The 13,531-nt window shown below is 47.7% G+C and overlaps 1 protein-coding gene across 13 annotated transcripts in view; it reads right to left on the bottom strand.

Annotated features, from left to right (window-relative positions):
- Positions 1-13,531, bottom strand: part of LOC130277059 (forkhead box protein A4-like) — a 403,578-nt gene that overhangs the window by 351,326 nt on the left and 38,721 nt on the right. Inside the window, exon 1 of one of the 13 annotated variants that reach the window (XM_056527312.1) lies at positions 2,597-2,871. The exons of the other annotated variants lie outside the window; for them this stretch is intronic. The gene's annotated coding sequence lies outside the window, so the exon portion shown is untranslated. Of the gene's footprint in view, positions 1-2,596; positions 2,872-13,531 lie in introns of those variants that run through there. 13 annotated transcript variants of the gene reach the window in all.

Raw genomic sequence — 13,531 nt, 5'->3', positions numbered from 1 at the left:
TAGGTTTATTACTTAAGAGACAAAAGGAGACAAAAGGAAGGGGAACAGGGCATGCGATCACCAAACAGGTTCTTCAAGACTACATGGATCTGCCTCCATAACCGTGCCGCCTGTGGGCAGCTCCACCAAATATGGTGCATAGAACCAACAGCTCGACACCCCCTAAAGCACAGGGGAGAGATCGAGGGATAAATTGAATGCAGTCTGGAGGGAACCATATAGACTCTATGCAGAATCTTGATCGAAGTCTCCATTGAGGAGACTTGCCAGCTGCCCCTGCTGACAGCCGTACAGAATGCGTGCCACTGGGGCAATGTGAGGGTCACATTCAGGTCACGCTCCCAGGCCTTCATGAAGCGTAATTTGGTGTCTGCGGGAGGTGCATTCAAATGTGCATAAATTCTAGAAAGCAGGTCCGGCAGTGTAGGGCTGTATAGCAAGGCCGCTTCGTAAAAGGTGGTATCCACCCTAAAGCCTCGAGGGCCCAGAGAGGAGTAATATGATAGAACCTGTAGAGCATGAAAGTGCTCCCCAGGGGGGTGATGATGTATAGAATATAGCTGTGCCAGAGTAATCAGTTGTTTGCCCACCAGCAGGTCATATAGTCTAGTCAATTTAGCAGTGTGCCACCATGAAAAGGGAGCGGTAGAAATGCCAGGCTGAAAAGTGTGATTAGAAAGAAAGGGAAGGAGGGGAGGGACCGAGGATTGTAAGAAAAATTTAAAGCGGACCAAGCGCCAAAGAGACAGAGAGAATAAAGTAATTTGCGCTGTAGAGGGGAGAAGGGTTGCAACAGGACAAGAGGACCACATCAAAGCTGAGATAGAATAGGGACAGATTAGAGATTCCTCCAGAGCCACCCACCTAGGAGCACCCCGTACCGCATGTGTAAGGGCAAGTTGGGCCAATCGGGCTGCATAATAGTATTTCATCAGGCATGGAACAGAAAGCCCACCCATTCTTTTATGATAATGCATAGATGTCCTATTACTCCGGGGGCGACGGCCATTCCAGATGTAATGGAATAAGGCACGTTGGAGAGAGCACACGTCCCTCTTCACCACCGGGATGGGGAGGGAACGAAACAGGTAAAGGACACGGGGCAGAATAACCATCTTAAAAACATTTATGCGGCCCACCCAAGAGATATGAGGGAACGACCATCTAGTTAAGTCCCCTCTAATAGAGCGAAAGAGTGGGGGGTAGTTAGCAACATACAGGGATTTGAGGGACGTAGTAAGAGTAACCCCCAGATATGACAAGCCCCGTGAGGAGTCATGGAACCCAAAATTCAGGGAAATCAAATGTTGCATCTCAGGTGGAACATTGCAGAACATAACCTCTGACTTAACCACATTCACTTTCAATCCCGACAACCCAGCAAACTTATCCAAAAGCAAGGTCAAATTAGGAAGGGAAATCTGGGGACTCGTCAGCGTCAATAAGAGATCATCAGCAAATAGGTTAGTCTTGTATTCGGTTGTACCCACTGTAAGCCCCTTAATGTCAAGATTGTCCCTAATAGCGACTGCTAGGGGTTCCATCACCAGCGCAAAGAGCGCTGGTGAAAGGGGGCATTCCCTGTCGGGTACCTCGGCCTATCGAGATAGGGGAGGGTGACGTAGAGGGTAGTTTGAGATAGGCTGTCGGGGTTGAGTAAATGCTCTGCAATGTGCGGACAAAGGGACCAGAGATGCCAAACTTAGATAACACCTGAAATAAGTACGGCCAGGAAACCGTATCAAAGGCCTTTTCGATGTCCAATGCAAGGGCTAACATTGGAGTTTTAGTGACATCAGAATAATTAATTAGATTTAGAATTTTCCTAATGTTATCCGGTGCTTGGCGGCCCGGAATGAACCCCACCTGGTCTTGGTGGACAAGGGAGGGTAGGAAAGAATTAAGTCTAGAAGCAAGGATAGAAGTGAGTAACTTAGAGTCAACATTAAGAAGAGAGATAGGGCGATAGTTAGAGGGGAGAGAGTGATCCTTAGAGGGTTTAGGTAAGACAGTGATCAAAGCGTCGAGGAATTCAGAAGGGGGGGTAGCACCAGACATTATGGAGTTAAAGAAGGAGACAAGATGGGGGATCAGCAGGGAAGAGAATGTCTTGAAGTATGAAGAGGAAAATCCGTCCGGGCCGGGGGACTTGCCCAATTTGAGATGATTAATAGCTTGCTCTACCTCCTCCACCGTTATGGGGCCATTCAGTACCTCCCGGTCCAGAGCAGATAGAGTAGGGAGCGACAGGGGGGACAAAAAAGCATGTAAAGAGGTGGAAAAAGAGTTGGGAAGAGGAGGGGCTGAGGAAAGGTGAGTATAGAAAGCAGAGAAAGTTTCATAGATACGGTCGGGGTGGGAAGTGCGGAGGCCAGGCTTCAATTGAACACTATGGACTCGATTGAACGAGGATGTTTTTTTGAGCATAGCAGCTAACAGTCTATCAGGCTTATTCGCCTGTCTATAATATGTCGCTCCAGTCCATCTCAAAGTCTTTTCCACCTTCGTGGAGAGTAGGGCATCCAGCTGCAACCTGGTCTCCGCAATAGATTTGTAGAGATAGGGGGTAGGGTCCTGCTGGTGGGCAAAAACTAACCTGGATAGTTTGGCTTCCAAGGCCACTTGAACTCTCGTTCTGTCTCGTTTCAAACCCGTTGCCACAGAGATCAGGCGACCTCGCACATAGGCCTTATGAGCCAGCCACGTCCAATGAGGGGATGATTGAGGAGAGCTGTTCAGAGTGAAATAAGAAGTGATATCAGATTCAAGTTGGGTCTTAATGCGTGGCATAGTCAATAGTGATTCATTCAATCTCCACCTATAAGGGAGTGTGAGGGGGGACATAAAGTTAAAGACCGACAACACCACATCGTGGTCTGACCACGACATGGGAACATGTCGGGAGTAAAGTAGCTGGGGTACCGTGGCAGCATTGACCAATATCCAGTCTATTCTCGTATAGTGACACTGAACCGGGGAATAATAAGTGTATCCTCTACTGGTACCGTTATGTTCTCTCCAAGTATCTACTAGGGAGTGTGTAGTGAACAGGTTAGAAAGCAGGCGCTGTTGGGTCCCCGACCTACGAAACTGAACCGTATTAGATCGGTCCAACTTGCCATTAAATACGAAATTAAAGTCGCCAGTCCAGATCAAGGTCTCGTACGTCAGGGATCCAAGAGCGGTGCACATGTCTTTAAAGAATAAAATAGGGTTATCAGTAGGGGCATAAGTATTCATAAGACACACTGTCTTCCCATACAAAGATCCCAAAATAATCAGGTAGCGACCCTCCGGATCGCATTTAGCGTCGGAAACCTCGAGTGGGAGGGAGTTGTGTAAAAAAAAACGCAACTCCCCTGCACTTACTAGTAAAAGACGCTCTATACCCCCTCATATAGGATTTATGGAAAAAGTTAGGGTAGCTGGACACAGTAAAATGCGATTCTTGTATACAAATGATATCAGGCCTAAGTCGGGTGTAAGCTAAGAATGCCATCTTTCTTTTAGAGGGGGAATTAAAGCCCCTCACATTATGAGAAATTACTCTACACATAGGCAATAGAATATAGAGCGCAAGGTTGACAAAAAAGGAAGGGGCCACCTCCTGATATACATTACATAAGGCGACGACCGATCCAGGAACATCTCCAGCAGTGCAATACAGGTACATAGATAGAGACCCTCCTAAAACAACAAGAGAAACAAAAACAAACAAAACAATACAAATAAAAACACAATTGTACTCGGGAAAGATGGTCCAGAGTACCACTAGAATCATCGAACTTCCCACACCCCAGCCGGGGTAGATGAGGCACATCAGTCCACTCATGTCTAGCCTATTACATGGATGATCCAAGCAAGGATTCCAAGCCAAGATAGGAGGAGGAAGGGAGAGAGCTGAGGAGGAGAAGGCAAAAAAGAAAACATAGGGCAGAGAATTAAGGGGTTAAGCAAGAGAAAAAGAGAACAGAGAGCCCGTAGAGGTGAAGGGAGTAGGAAAAGGTAAAGAAGCAGGGGAGAAGGAGGATAAGAGAAGGGCAGTTAGTGACACAGGGGAAAGGCCCGGCTGGCCAGGTCCAAGCAGTATAGACTAAAGTATAGTAGGCATCAGCGGTAGGGCCAGGCGTTGTAGGCTCCAATAAGAAGTCCCCAGGTATCCATCGCAGCATACAGGCAAGCGTGTCAGATAAGGGGGAATCGGGACTTTCACACTAAGACAGGGGTCCCGTATGAGTAATAGGGAAACACAGGCAGTTCGGAAACAAGCAACAGCGAGCAGTCATGGACAAAGAAAATCCAGGTGAATAGGGTCCAGGTCGCCTCGACCATTTTCCAATAAAAGTCAGGGGCAAAACAACATGTGTTGCAGATGGGGCAAGGAAGTCCCCAGGTCCTCAGTCCAACACATATGCGGGCACATCAAAATAAGGGGGGAACCGGGCGCCGCAAACACCATCAAGGGTCCCACAGGGGTTACATGGAGGCCCGGGTAGAGTAAAATGGAGCAGGTAGGATACAGCCCACAAACAGAGTCCTGAACGGTGACTTCAAGCAGGCTGGCGTGGTTCTTGGGAGAGGGGCCGATCCCGTCCAGCCCCTGGCGCCGGGGTCCATACTCTAGAAGGACGATTCGCTCTTTGAGGCATGGATGGAAGGTCCACAAGGGGTATGCAGGCCTGCAGCAGGACCTCCTGTGCATCAGGTAATGAGCGCACCGTGTGAGATTTCCCCTTCAGTTGAAAGGACAGGGAGAACGGAAACCCCCATTTGTACTTTATCTGTTCCCGCTGCAATGCCAAAGTAACCGGACGAAAGTCCCTGCGGCGGGCTAATGTGGAGGGAGCCAGATCTGAGTACAGGTGCACCGAAGGAGGCATCCCAGGAAGCACCGTTAGGTTGCGGGCAGCGGTCAGCAGGACATCGCGGACCTCGGGGTAGTGCAGCTTTAAGACCACATCCCGAGGTAAGTCAGGGCCCCTCGGTTTGGCTAAGGCCCGGTGGATGCGGTCAAACCTGAGTAGCTCCGGCTCCAGTTGGGGGGCAAGGTCAAAAAACAGAGAGGTTACCGTTTTAGTGAGATCTGTATCAGGTTCAGGAAGGCCACGAATGCGTAGGTTAGCCCGCCTCGAGCGGTTCTCGAGGTCCTCCAATTTCAGCTCCAGATCCCGCAGCTGGGCCGAATGATCATCGAGGTCCCTTCTGTCTTCTTCGGCGGCATCAGCCAGCACGTCCAACTTGGCTTCATTATCTGAGACCCTCTTGCCCAGGTCTTGCAGCTGAGATGTGAAGTCGTCCACTGCTTTAGTCAGAGCCGAGTGGAACATTTTCTTGATGTTGCGAAACATGGCCGCTGGCGTGAGGTCTGAGGGTGCAGCTGGCTCCTCCCCATCAGATAGTCCCAGCGGGGAGGCATCCCGCTCCGCCGCCATCTTTGAGCGGGCCCCCGAGTGGAATAAGTCAGGAATAGACTGTGAGAGAGCTTGCGAATTGCGGAGCGCCCCCCTCCTTCCCGACCTGGGCATATTCAGTAGTAGATTGGTATGTGGATCAGCTTTGTGGAGCCAAGATTCGGCGCTTAAGAAGGCTATAAAGACACGAGTGGCGCGGAGCTCACATCACCTGCTTCCTCTCCGTGAGCCGCGCGCATGCGCCCCCCTACCACCAAGTTTCTTGTCTGAAATTGCAGGGCTGTCAACTAATCCCCTGGTCCCCACTCCTAAACTGCACATACTGCTCGCTCTGTAAGGAGTTGCAGTGTACACTAAAATTCATTAGAATTCACAGGTGTGAATTTTGCTGCAGATTATCTGAAGCTGATCTTGAAAGCCATTGACTTCAATGAATAGCAAAATCCACTGTGAAAAATCTGTGGCAGAACATGCATGCATGTGTGAACGTTCCCTAAGGGTAGGGCCACACATACTGAAATTGTCACAATGCAGGAAATAGGCTGTGGATCTTCTACAAGCAGACACATAGGGCTACCCAGCGGCAGCCCTTTCTGTGTGGTAAGGACCCTGGATGGCAGATCAGTGCGCATCCACAATGTGAGAGATGCTGCTGATGTAGTATGTGTAACCCTACCCTTAAAGAGGTATTCCACTGGAAAACATTTTTGTTTAAATTAACTGGTGCCAGAAAGTTAAACAGTTTTGTAAATTACTTCTATTAAAAACATCTTAATCCTTCCAGTATTTATCAGCTGCTGTTATGATCAACAGGAAGTTCTTTCTTTTTTGAATTTCCTTTCTGTCTGACCACAGTGCTCTCTGCTGACACCTCTGTCCATTTTAGGAACTGTCCAGAGTAGGAGCAAATCCCCATACAAAAACCTTTCCTGCTCCGGACAGTTCCTAAAATGGACAGAGGTGTCAGCAGAGAGCACTGTGGTCAGACAGAAAGGACATTCAAAAAGAAAAGAACTTCCTATGGATCCTAACAGCAGCTGATAAGTACTGGAAGGATTAAGATTTTTTAATAGAAGTAATTTACAAATCAACTTTCTGGCACCAGTTTATAAAAAAATAAAAATAAATCTTTTCCAGGGGAGTACCCCTTTAAGAGGTATTCCAGTTTAGATAATTGTATTTAAATACAGTGAAGGAAAAAAATAATTTGATTCCCTTGCTGACTTTGTTCATTTGCCCACTCTCAACGAAACGATCATCATAATTTTAGTAGCAGGTTTTTATGAACAATGCAAAACAAAAACAAAAAAAGGAGAAACACAATTTAAATAAAGTTATTAATTGATTAGCATTTTGAAATGGGTATTTGATCCTCACTTAATCAATCCATCAAGATTTCCGGCTCCCAGGTGTCCTTTATACAGGTAATGAGGTAAGCTAAGGAGCACTCTCTTAAATGGAGTGCTACTAATCTCAGCATGTTACCTGTATAAAAGACACCTATCATCAGACTACAAACTCTCCACCATGGCCAAGACTAAAAACGAGCAGTCCAAGGATATCAGGGGTAAGATTGTAGACCTACACAAGGCTGGAATGGGCTACAAGACTCTCGCCAACAGCTTGGAGAAGTTTACAACAGTTGGTGCTATTATTCGCAGAGAGAAGAAACACAGCAGCACCCCTGGCTACTCCTTTCTCAGAATACTTGGCTGGACCACTCCAAGTAACATCACAACTTCTAAGCAGCTTTTATAACCTACATCACCATCTCCCTGTCCAATACACATATAAATCTTTATTGGGGCATTTAGGGAGAATGTGCTTTGTTTTCAGCATGCTACCTTGTGCTTAAAGGGTTACTCCCCTACCCAGCATCCGGAACATTGAGTTCCGAAAGCTGTGTGCGGGCTTCTGTGTTCATGCCCGCCCCCTCGTGATGTCATGCCCCGTTATGTGACGTCACGTCCCGCCCCCTCAATACAAGTCTATGGGAGGGGGCGTGACGACCGTTGCGTCCCCTTCCCATAGACTTTCATTGAGGGGGCAGGCGGTGACGTTACGAGGGGGTGGAAGCCCCCACACAGCACGGAAGCCCCCACACAGCGTTCGGCACTCAATGTTCCGGACACTGGGGAGTGGAGTAACCCTTTAAGTCTGAGTCCACACGTGACATTTAATTAGTGGCACTGATGTGAACAGGAACTAGGGCAGACAGGTCATGGTATATGCTTCCGCAGAATATACATTTTTTCCTGATATGACATGACCAATAATCTGCATTTTTTCCCCCCGTTTACACCATTCACCATACAGGATCAATAATGTTATATTTTAACAACAATACCACATGTGTGTTTTATGTCATTTTTCAAATTAAAAAGGTTAAAAAGGATAGGAATTTTTTATTAAAGGGGTAATCCAGTCCTGAAAAACTTATCCCCTATCCTAAGGATAGGGGATAAGTTTCAGATGGCGGGGGTTCGACCACTGATACATCGCTATGGCACAGTCGGAGATTGCCGAAGGCAGCGCTCCGGCTCTGCCATAGAGTTGTATTGAGGGGGCGTGTCAGCCGAAGCTTCGTGTGGTAGTCAACACGCCCCCTTCCAAGGGCTGCCGTGGCCCCGTACAGGAGATTGCGGGGGGCCCCAGCGGTCAGACCTGAAACTTAAGTATGTTTTTCAGCACTGGATATCTTTTTAATGCTTACTGAATGATGCACTTTACATGTATGGTGCAGTGCGCTACGGCCCTGACAGTCATGCTGTACATGTATGGCGCACGATGTGCATAGGTATTAAGACCGGTGTCTTTAATAAATTCATCCCTAGGTGTGTAGAAAAATCTCTTTGGTTTTTTATATTCTGGGTGTTCGGGCATAATGGGTTCATATTTTTCTAGATGAGATTTCTCCTTTAAAAGGATTCTCCACCATAAGGTGATTTTAGTACGTACGTGGCAGGCAGTAATGGACATGCTTAGGAAGGATCTGCGCTTGTCTTGGGGCTAAATGGCTATGTTGTGAGATTACCATAACACTGTGGCTAGCTGTTTGTGTACTGGTATTTCCTGTTTGACTTTTCTTTTTTTGACTAAAAATCCCATAATTCCATCTTCCTCCCTCCCACACATCAGCCACCCCACCCATTGAAACATAAATGAGCTGCATCCATTCAAATCAGTTTGGTTTTCAATCAGGGTGCCTACAGCTGTTGCAGATTGTTCTCCCTCCCACCAAGCGATCCCTCCACCCATTGAAGCAGACAGGCTCCTTGTCCTCAGCTGACTATTGAGTCAGGTCGTGGTCACATTGCAACCTGTGAAAAATCTGAGACAACAGTCATTTTGTATACTGGTAAAAATAAATATTGGAGTGAAAATCACAGAAGAATTGTGAGAAAACCATCACACACAGGTACAGACACTGTTACGCTGAGCGCTCCGGGTCCTTGCTCCTCCCCGGAGCGCTCGTGGCGTTCTCCTTTCTGCAGCGCCCCGGTCAGACCCGCTGACCGGGAGCACTGCACTGATATTCGCAATGGGGATGCGATTCGCATAGCGGGACGCGCCCGCTCGCGAATCGCATCCCAAGCCACTTACCCGTCCCGGTCCCCGGCTGTCATGTTCTGGCGCGCGCGGCTCCGCTCTCTAGGGGGCGCGCGCGTGCCAGCTCTCTAAGATTTAAAGGGCCAGTGCACCAGTGATTGGTGCCTGGCCCAATCAGTCTAATTAGCTTCCACCTGCTCCCTGTCCATATAACCTCCCTTCCCCTTCCCTTCCTTGCCGGATCTTGTTGCCTTCTGCCAGAGAAAGCGTTAGTGTTGTCCAAAGCCTGTGTTTCCAGATCTTCTGCTATCCTCATTGTCTACAAACCTTGCCGCCTGCCCCGACCTTCTGCTACGTCTGACCTTGCCTCTGCCTAGTCCTTCTGTCCCACCCCTTCTCAGCAGTCAGCGAGGTTGAGCCGTTGCCGATGGATACGACCTGGTTGCTACCGCCGCAGCAAGACCATCCCACTTTGCGGCGGGCTCTGGTGAAAACCAGTAGCAACCCTAGAACCGGTCCACCGACACGGTCCACGCCAATCCCTCGCTGACACAGTGGATCCACATCCAGCTAGCCGAATCATAACAGACACTATATTATGAACTACACTAACTTTAGAGCCCCTGTAGCATAGTGAAATAAAAAAAATCCTGGAACACCCCTTTAAGGACGCAGCCCATTTTCACCTTAAAGGGGTACTCCGGCACTAAGACATCTTATCCCCGCACCCAGTTAGAATCAGTCCCGTGAGTGTGTTCGCTCTGGCTCCGATTACTGGCGATCACGGGGACGTGCAAGCCTATGGGAGGGGGTGTGACAGCTGCCACGCCCCTCCAATAGACTTGCATTGAGGGGGAGGAGCGTGACTTCACATGGGGGCTGAGCCGTGACGTCACTATGCTCCGTCCTCGTGGTCGAGATGGACCTCGAGCCTGAGGACCTCGAGCGGATCCGGAAGCCGCTAAAGGTGGGTGCTGCATGGTAGATCCCGGGGGTCCCAAGCAGCGGGACCCCGGCGATCTGACATCTCATCCCCTAACCTTTGGATAGGGGATAAGATGTCTAGGGGCGGAGTGCCCCTTTAGGTATGCAGCCGTTTTTTGCAAATCTGACCACTGTCACTTTAACCCCTTGGGGACGGAGCCAATTATGACCCCAAGGACGGGAGCATTTTTTGCACATCTGACCACTGTCACTTTAAGCATTAATAACTCTGGGATGCTTTTACTTATAAATTTGATTCCGAGATAGTTTTTTCGTGACATTCTACTTTATGTTAGTGGTAAATTTTCGTCGATACTTGCATCATTTCTTAGTGAAAAATTCCAAAATTTCATGAAAAATTAGAAAATTTTGCATTTTTCTAACTTTGAAGCTCTCTGCTTATAAGGAATATGGATATTCCAAATAAACTATATATTGGTTCACATATACAATATGTCTACTTTATGTTTGCATCATAAAGTTGACATGTTTTTACTTTTGGAAAACATCAGAGGGCTTCAAAGTATAGCAGCAATTTTCAAATTTTTCGCAAAATTTTCAAAATCTGAATTTTTCAGGGACCAGTTCAGGTTTGAAGTGGATTTGAAGGGTCTTCTGGTTAGAAATACCCCATACATTACCCCATTATAAAAACTGCACCCCTCAAAGTATTCAAAATGACATTCAGTAAGTGTGTTAACCCTTTAGGTGTTTCCCAGGAATAGCAGCAAATTGAAGGAGAAAATTCAAAATCTTCATTTTTTACACTCGCATGTTCTTGTAGACCCAGTTTTTGAATTTTAAAAGGTAAAAGGAAAAAAATCCTCTCAAAATTTGTAACCCAATTTCTCTCGAGTAAGAAAAAACCTCAAATGTGTATGTCAAGTGTTCGGCGGGTGCACTAGAGGGCTCAGAAGCGAAGGAGCAACAATGGGATTTAGGAGAGTGAGTTTTTCTGAAATGGTTTTTGGGGGGCATGTCCCATTTAGGAAGCCCCCTAGGACAGCAAAACCCCCCCACATCGCACACTATTATGGAAACTACACCCCTCAAGGAACGTAACAAGGGGTACGGTGAGCCTTAACACCTCACAGGTGTTTGACAACTTTTTGCTAAAGTCGGATGTGTAAATGAAAAAAAAAAAATTTTTTTTTTTATTCTGTTTTTTCCCCAAATTTTACTTTTCTACAAGGGGTAATAGGAGAAAATGCCCCCCAAAATTTGTAACCCCATTTCTTCTGAGTATGGAAATACCCCATGTTTGGACATCAAGTGTACTGCGAGCGAACTACAATGTTCAGAAGAGAAGGAGCGCCATTGAGCTTTTAGAGAGATAATTTGTTTGGAAGGGAAGTCGGGGGCCATGTGCGTTTGCAAAGCCCCACGTGGTGCCAGAACAGTGGACCCCCCCACATGTGACCCCATTTTGGAAAATACACCCCTCACGGAATGTAATTAGGGGTACAGTGAGCATTTACACCCTACTGGCGTTTGACAGATCTTTGGAACAGTGGGCTGTGCAAACAAACAAAATTCATTTTTCATTTTCACTGACCACTGTTCCAAAAATCTGTCAGACACCTGTTGGGCGTAAATGCTCACTGTACCCCTTGTTACATTCCGTGAGGGGTGTAGTTTCCAAAATGGGGTCACATGTGGGTATTAATTTTTTTGGGTTTATGTCAGAACCGCTGTAAAATCAGCCACCCCTGTGCAAATCATCAATTTAGGCCTCAAATGTACATAGAGCGCTCTCACTCCTGAGCTTTGTTGTGCGCCCACAGAGCATTTTACGCCCACATATGGGGTATTTCCGTACTCAGGAGAAATTGTGTTACAAATTTTGGGGGTCTTTTTTTCCTTTTACCTCTTGTGAAAATAAAAAGTAAAGGGCAACACCAGCATGTTAGTGTAAACATTTTTTTTTTTTACACTAACAGGCTGGTGTAGACCCCAACTTTTCCTTTTCATAAGGAGTAAAAGGAGAAAAAGCCCCCCAAAATTAGTAGTGCAATTTCTCCCGAGTACGCAGATACCCCATGTGTGGCCCTAAACTGTTTCCTTGAAATACCACAGGGCTTCGAAGTGAGAGAGTGCCATGCGCATTTGAGGACTAAATTAGGGATTGCATAGGGGTGGACATAGGGGTATTCTACGCCAGTGATTCCCAAACAGGGTGCCTCCAGCTGTTGCTAAACTCCCAGCATGCCTGGACAGTCAGTGGTTGTCAGGAAATGCTGGGAGTTGTTGTTTTGCAACAGCTGGAGGCTCCGTTTTGGAAACACTGCCATACAATACGTTTTTCATTTTTATTGGGGGGGGGGGACACAGTGTAAGGGGGTGTATATGTTGTGTTTTACTCTTTATTAGGTGTTAGTGTAGTGTAGTGTTTTTAGGGTACATTCACACTGGCGGGTTACGGTGAGTTTCCCGCTAGGAATTTGCGCTGTGGCGAAAAATTTGCCGCAGCTCATACTTTAAGCAGGAAACTTACTGTAAACCCGCCCGTGTGAATGTACCCTGTACGTTCACATGGGGGGGGGGGGGGCAAACCTCCAGCTGTTTCAAAACTACAACTGCCAGCATGTACTGACAGGCCGTGCATGCTGGGAGTTGTAGTTTTGCAACAGCTGGAGGCACACTGGTTGGAAAACCTTCAGTTAGGTTCTGTTACCTAACTCAGTATTTTCCAACCAGCGTGCCTCCAGCTGTTGCAAAACTACAATTCCCAGCATGTAGTGATCACAGAAGGGCATGTTGGGAGATGTAGATATGCAACAGCTGGAGGTACGCAACTACAACTCCCAGCATGCCGAGACAGCTGTTTGCTGTGTGGGCATGCTGGAATTTGTAGTTTTGCAACATCTGGAGTGCTACAATTTAGAGACCACTGAACAATGATCTCCAAACTGTGGACCTCCAGATGTTGCAAAACTACAACTCCCAGCATGCCCAGACAGCAAACAGCTGTGTGGGCATGCTAGGAGTTGTAGTTTTGCAAGATCTAGTGGGCAGTATAGAGATCACTGTGCAGTGGTCTCTAAACTGTAGACTTCCAGCTGTTGCAAAACTACAAATTCCAGCATGCCCACACAGCAAACAGCTGTCTGGGCATGCTGGGAGTTGTAGTTTTGCAACATCTGGAGGGCTACAGTCTAGAGACCACTATAGTGGTCTCAGACTGTAGCCCTCTAGATGTTGCTAGGCAACTCACCGGCTTCCGTCGCATCCAGTGAGCCGTCCTCTTCTGCTGCACGCCGCCCGCAGATCTCCGTCGTCGCCCGCTGATCACCACCGCTCCGCTGCCTCCGGACGGGTAAGTGGACTCTGGCGCCACTTCTCTTCGTTTTCCCCGTTCTGGCCCGCCTATTGTGGGTGGGCAGAACGGGGAAAACTAAAGTAAACCCCCCCCCCCCCCGCCCCAGATCTGCTATTGGTGGTCGCGTCTAGACCACCAATAGCAGGGATAGGAGGGGTGGCACCCGTGCCACCTCACTCCTATCGCTTTAGGGGGATCGTGGGTGTCTTAGACACCCGCGGTCCCCCTTATATTCCGGGTCACCGGGTCACCATAGACCCGTAATGAC

The sequence above is a fragment of the Hyla sarda genome, chromosome 6 (assembly GCF_029499605.1).
Source record: "Hyla sarda isolate aHylSar1 chromosome 6, aHylSar1.hap1, whole genome shotgun sequence".
NCBI classification, from domain to species: domain Eukaryota; kingdom Metazoa; phylum Chordata; class Amphibia; order Anura; family Hylidae; genus Hyla; species Hyla sarda.
This window is presented reverse-complemented; position numbering and strand designations above follow the sequence as displayed.